We start from the raw sequence: 6,849 nt of genomic DNA, 5'->3' as shown, positions 1-6,849 counted from the left end.
ACTACCTTAAGGAAAACCCTCATCAATTAGAAAGGTTGATTCAATGTGTTGGTAAAGGAAAAAGTTCACCTAAGATCACTATCAACCATGAGTCAGAAGTCTCTCTAGAAGCAAAGGATAATTTGGAAGGTCTCGTGACTGAGAAAGAATCTTTTGTTGCAGCGTCCTTGTCAGATAAACCCCACCCTTTCTATGTTTCTCTTTATATAGCTGGATGCAAGTTAAGTAATTGTATTATTGATTCTGGTGCATCCAATAATGTTATGCCTTCAAAGGTAGCCCATGTCTTAGGACTTTCTTTAAATAAACCATCTGGAAAAGTGTACTCTATGGAAGTGAAACAAGTCCCACTGGTTGGCCAATTAAAAGATGCTCAAGTAGCACTTGCAGCGCATCCTGAGAAGAAGTTAAAACTGAATATCCTGGTTGTTGATATTCTTGCCAGTTACAGGATGCTTTTGAGTAGAAGTTTTTGCAAAGATCTTGGTGGTGAGATCAAGATGGACATGTCTCATGCCCTTATCCCAACTGGAGATGAAAAGGTTAAGCTTAATCCTGAATCTAAAGCTAAATATACAGTCTTGAAATCAGATGATCCAAGAGCTGAAATATTGTATGTTGATATTGGGCATGGAACGTATATGATGACATCTGCTGAAGAAGATGTAGTTGAGCTTCTTATGCCTGATATAACTAATGAATTATGGTCAATGTAGTTTGATGGAAGTTCTTCTTCTTCTGGTTTAGGTGTTGGGATAGTGTTGATATCACCCAAAGAAGAGAAATTTCCAAAAGCTTATAAGTTAGCTTTTGAGACCACCAATAATACTGTGGAATATGAAGCTCTCCTACTTGGTCTCGAGTATGCAAGAGAAAAAGGAATCAAACAACTCAAGGTATCAGGAGATGCAGAATTAGTTGTCAACCAAGTACGTAGACAATATCAAACAAAGAATGCAAAATTGAAGGCATATAGGAATAGAGTGTGGGATGAGATTGAGCATTTTGATGCTTTTTCTTTATTTGTTATTCCTCATGAACAAAATTCCAAAGCAGATTGTCTTGCAGTCTCTACCTCTCTCCTTATTCCTCACCCTGAATTCAACAGAGATGTTTACATAGTAGAGATGATTCATAGACCCAGTGTGCCTGATAACAATCAACACTGTCAAGTTTTTTATGATGATGGGAAAATCATTGAATTTCTTGAGGGAAGGCCTCCATTTTTAGACTTGAAATTTGAAGGATCATGTAATCATAATGGAACACCAAGAGATGACCTTGAAGTTATTCAATTGGAAGGTAATGTTATCCCGAGAGGATTAGTCACCCTATAAAGTCTTTTTGATAAAGAAGATAAAAGGAAAGAAAAAGTTGAGGAAACTAAACCTTCTAATTGTTCGGGTTATGAGAAAGTAAATATTGGTTCTAACGAAAATCCAAAGATGATCCTAATAGGGAAAGGCTTGACATTGGAAGAGAAAGAAGCATTCATGAAATTATTGAGAGCCTACCAAGACATTTTTGCTTGGGGTTATGAAGATCTCATGAACAGGAAATTTAAACATCAGATTCCTTTGAAACTTGGTTCAACTCCCTTTCAGCAAAAGCAAAGGCAATTCAATCCTAAGGTAGCTAACACTATTTTCAATGAAGTTGATAAGATGCTTAAAGAAAAGATTATTTATCCCATTCACCATTCAACATGGGTAGCCAATATTGTTCCTGTCAGGAAGAAGAATGGTGAGATAAGAATATGTGTAGACTTCTGCAATTTGAATCAGGCGTCACTTAAGGATAATTATGGGCATCTTGTTATGGATCATATTATGCAATTGGTATTCAGCTTAGAACTCATGTCAATGCTAGATGGCTTCTTCGGTTATAACCAGATCAGTGTCGCACCAGAAGATCAACATAAAACAACTTTTACCACTCCATGGGATACATTTGCCTACAATCATATGCCTTTTGGTTTGATAAATGCTGGGGAAACCTTTCAATGGGCGATGGATCATTCATTTGCAGATCTCAAGAATAAAATTATTGTGATGTATCTTGATGATCTTACAATGTTTTCAAAATAGAGAAGAGATCATGTGCATCATCTCGAAGCTATCTTGCATCGATGTCGAACTCATGGCATCTCACTCAATCCTAAGAAGTCTATATTTGGGGTGATGGAAGGTAAACTACTAGGGCATATTGTCTCTAAAGAGGGTATTTGAATAGATCCTAAACGGGTGAAAGCTATCCAACAGTTGTCACTTCCCATGAGTAAACCAGGTGTCAGATCTTTCTTTGGGCAAATAAACTTCATAAGGAGGTTCGTACCAAATTTCTCTGAGATTACAAAGTCAATTATGGATATGATGAAAGGGAATACTAGTTTTAAGTGGACAAAAGAAGGTAAGGTTTCTTTTGAATAAATCAAGACTAAGATTGCCCATGCCCCTACCCTTTCTTATCCAAATTTTTCCAAAGATTTTCATTTGTATTGTTATGCATCTGAGAACACTTTATCTTCTATACTTACCCAACCTAACAAAGACAATATCGAGGCCCCAATAGCATTCATGAGTATCCCTCTTAAGAAACATGAATTGAAATACTCTTTGATCGAGAAGAATGCTTATGCTCTAGTCAGAGCAATGAAACAATTCAGGTTTTACATCCTAAACTCTCACTCCAAGGTGTTTTTTCCTGATTCAGCAGTGAAGACTATTCTGACACAATAGGAAATTGGTGTGAACAAAAGGGCCTCCTGGATAGCTAAAGTACAAGAATATGATCTTGATATCAAACCTACAAATCTTGTCAGAGGAAAAGGTTTGTGTAAGGCAATTGTAGAAGGATCTTCTAAAGGTGAAGAAGAAACGGAGGAAGAAATGCCTTTAGTTTTATTCATTAGCAATGTTGATGACTGGTTTTCAAATATTGCCTATTTTATGACATATGGAGAATGTCCTACTCATTTGTTACCTAAAGAGAAGAGAACCTTGAAATTGAAATCTGCGAAGTATGTTCTCTGGGGTGACGCTTTATACAAAAAAGGGATAGACGGTACCTTTCTGAGGTGTGTAGATTCCGAGCAAAAGAAAGAATTGCTTCAATTGTTTCATAATGAGGCATGTGGAGGTCATTACTCAGCATTATTAATGGCTTACAAAATTTTAAGGAATTGTTTTTACTGGCTTGGGATGTTCAACAATGCAGAAGAATGGGTTAAGAAGTGTGATTCTTGTCAGTATTTCAAAGGAAGAGTTCAATTAGCAACATTGTCCTTGAAGCCAGTAGTGATTGAAGAACCCTTTCAACAGTGGGGTTTAGATTTCATCAGTCCTATCCATCCTTCATCCAATTTCAGACACACTCACATTTTGATGGCAACTGACTATTTTACAAAGTGGGTCAAAGGTATCCCAGTCAAACAAACAACTTCAGAAGTGGTGTGTAGTTTTATCAAGCAAAATGTTTTGGTTAGGTTTGGAGTTCCTAACAAAATCGTTACTGACAATGCTACCAACTTCTCCTCCCAGGAGATCTCCTCCTTCTACTATCAATATGGAATCATTCTCTCTCACTCCTTAGATTATTTTTCCCAAGGGAATGGTCAAGCAGAATCAAGTAATAAAAATATTATGACCATTGTGCGGAAATTGATAGATGTCAATCATAGATCTTGGCATAAACATCTGTATGATGGACTCTGGGCAGATCGAACCACTAAGAAGAGAGCAATAGGATTATCTCCCTTTGAGATACTATATGGAACTGAACCAACTCTTCCTCTTCCTCTAGAATTATCTGCCTTGAAGTTACAAGATGCTATTGAGAATCATGAATTCAAAGATGCTATTGAAAAATGAATATTGTATCTAACCAAGTTGGAAGAACAGAGGGATCCGGTTGTGAATAGAATTCAAGAACATCAAGCCTGTGTTAAGAAGTTATTTCATAAGAAAGATAAGCAGAGGGTGTTTCAAGAAGGTGATCTTGTCTTGCTCTGGGATAAACACCGAGAACCAAAGGGCTTACATGGAAAATTTGATTCCTTATGGAGAGGCCCTTTCCAAATTAAAGAGGTATGCAGAAAGAACTCTTTTATTTTTTCATACTTAAGTGGTACTCAGTTGCCCTTGCCTTACAATGGGCAACATTTGAAACATTATCATTAGTAAGGTGTCCAGTTTTCCACCTTGTACATATCTTAGCTAGGAGTTTTTGTTGTGCCTTCTTTTCTTTTCAGTTCAGTTGTGTTCCCTTTTTGTTGTGCTTAGTCCCTTTTTCCTAGATTTATCTCCTTTTGGTGTGACTCTATAGCCCTTGTGATAAAGCACTGCCATTTCTTAACTTTGGGTTCATTTAGCGTCCTGCACAGTCCTTGTCCCCAAATAGAGCTAGCTATTACCCAGACATTTTTTCAGAGAATTTTTAATTAAATTAATTAATCGAAGAGAGAGAGAGACAGAGAGAGAGATTAGTCATAAAGAAAAATTAAACTTTCTCTCTCCACATACTAAAACTTTTAGAGAGAAGTATGGGGTTTGAGTTAGAGTTTCATTCTCCTTTTCACTATCCTCTCTCTCCACATACTTTTCTCTCTCCATGTACTCCAACCTTTAGAGAGAAGTATGGGTTTTGTTTTTGAGTTTGGCTTTTCACTCTCTCTCTTCCAATTTTTCCCTCTCCACGTACTCAAACCTTTTAGAGAGAAGTACATGGTTTGGGTTTGGGTTTGAGTTTCACTTTTTCTCTCTCCACGTACTAAAGTACTCTCTCTCCCCGTACTCCAACTTTTTAACCTAATTCTAACCCAAACCTCCCAATCCAAACTTCAATTTGAAAATAAATAATAGCTGGAAATAAACTTCACAGGTCAACCAGAATGAATTTAAAGGTGACAGTGAGAAAAGCAAGACCAAGTTGGAGGAACACGAACTGTGATTTCAAAAAGTGCCATATTATTTGATATACCATCTTAGAAATATGTTGCTTAGCCACTCTCAGAAACAAATTTATTATCACAGGCACCATTCAAAACAAGGCAAGCAGCTTGAGAATGCAAGGCTTCGGCATACTCCTTCTTCTCAATGGTTTCCACCATAGTATTTATATGTGAAAGGTAATTTTTTGCACTTTGGTTCTCAGCTGGATAGGAGAGCATGGGATAGTCACACAGAGAACATTACAACAAACGCAACTCATACAACTTCACCATGGGTTTCACTATTCTATCAACTTCCATTTGAAAAGTTCCTTTCACATAGAGTTTACAAAAGCCATCAAGGATGATCTGTGGCCTTAAAGACATAGACCAGCATGCAAATTGTTTGAAGGTAATACCATATAATTAGCGGAGTCATCACCATTCTTCATAGACCATATAGACGTGTAGCTCCAAGTCTCTAAGAAATGTGCTAAGTATTTGATGCACGTATTCCAATCTGCAATATTATTGCATATTGATAGAGAAATGTGCACACAAACTGTTTATCAAAATTTCCCAATGACAATTGGCTCCCAGATTGTTATTGTTACAATGAGGTGATAGGTAAATATTTGAAGAGACATTGAGACCTCTCAATGTGACTATAGAAATAGGGACATAAATTAGAGAACTCAAGTCGTATGCTTAGTTGGAATCGTGGTGAAGACAAGTCTTGGGAAGAATAGCCATTTTGTTAATATAGCCACCTTAAGAAAGGTCATTGAGCAATGTCTATCGTAGTTAATAGCATCAATATGCCAGCAATGAGAAAATATCTGACTTTGAAAGTGAGGTAAATATGTAAACTTTGAAAGGAGGTGCCAACTCAATATACAAAAAGCTCAAAGACGTGGACACACACAAAGTTGGTGGAATCATAAATCAAGGGCCTTCAAGAAAGCATGGGAAGTAGCATGCAAATCATCCTTCAATGGAGAGATGGTGGTGCCAAGTGAAAGTAAGTTCCTTATAAATCCCACTATATTTTCTAGGCCCTACAAATCCCCTGTTTCTATCAAGATTGAAGGAGAAATCATTGCTCCAGCACAGCAATCTGCATGGAAGAACGCAGATAAGATAATGTGGCTCGCATTTGTAAACATCTCTGTTCTCACTATACAAGGCGATGTTTATTGGCAATTGCACAGATGTGGTGTTTTGGGATATACACTTTATGAATAGCCAATAGATGCACCTTGGGATATTCTATTATTCTGATGTTGAGATCTCTGGAGTGTTCATAAAGGCTCCTGAAGACAGCCCCAATGCTGATGGTATTCATCTAAAGTCCATTCAAAATGTTCAAGTGGATAACTGTGACATTCAAACAGGGGATGATTGCATCTCCAATACAACTATGACATCCGATGTTCGCATTTAGAAGATCAAATGCGGCCCGAGACATGGGATCAACATTGGAAGCCTGGGTGAACATGGAGAAGAATCCAAAGTTTGTGAAAATATTCACTATGTTCTGGCGAGTTGTTCTTGTCCTCGCAGCTATAGCACTGTCCCTTATGATAATAACCAATTATTAGAGTGATCAAAAAAAGCACAGCCACTGGTCTTAGGTAATTAATTCTCCATGACTTGGACCATCCATGTGAGGAGGGTGTTTTAATGCTAATACAATGAAGTAAATATTATGCATCAAATTCAACCCAATGCAGCCATAGACAAAGCACAGAGACCATTCGATGGAGTTCTCCTCATTCTAACTCGCAGCTATGAAAATTGATTCAACATCTAAAAAGATTTCAAGACAAAGCGCGTGGACTATTTGACAAAATTCCTCCAAACACACAAGAATTGTATAAAGAAACGAGCCACCTCAAGCATTAGGTAGTCAATACATATAA

General features: G+C 37.3%; 1 pseudogene; it reads left to right on the top strand.

Annotated features, from left to right (window-relative positions):
* The first annotated feature begins 500 nt into the window (after positions 1–500).
* On the top strand, positions 501–6,533 carry LOC149548072 (putative polygalacturonase At3g15720; annotated as a pseudogene).
* Positions 6,534–6,849: the final 316 nt, after the last annotated feature.

The sequence above is a fragment of the Cupressus sempervirens genome, chromosome 7 (genome assembly GCF_028749045.1).
Source record: "Cupressus sempervirens isolate cs-2001-9-10 chromosome 7, ASM2874904v1, whole genome shotgun sequence".
NCBI lineage: Eukaryota > Viridiplantae > Streptophyta > Pinopsida > Cupressales > Cupressaceae > Cupressus > Cupressus sempervirens.
Note: the sequence above shows the minus strand (reverse complement) of the source record. Positions and strands in the feature narration are given on the sequence as shown.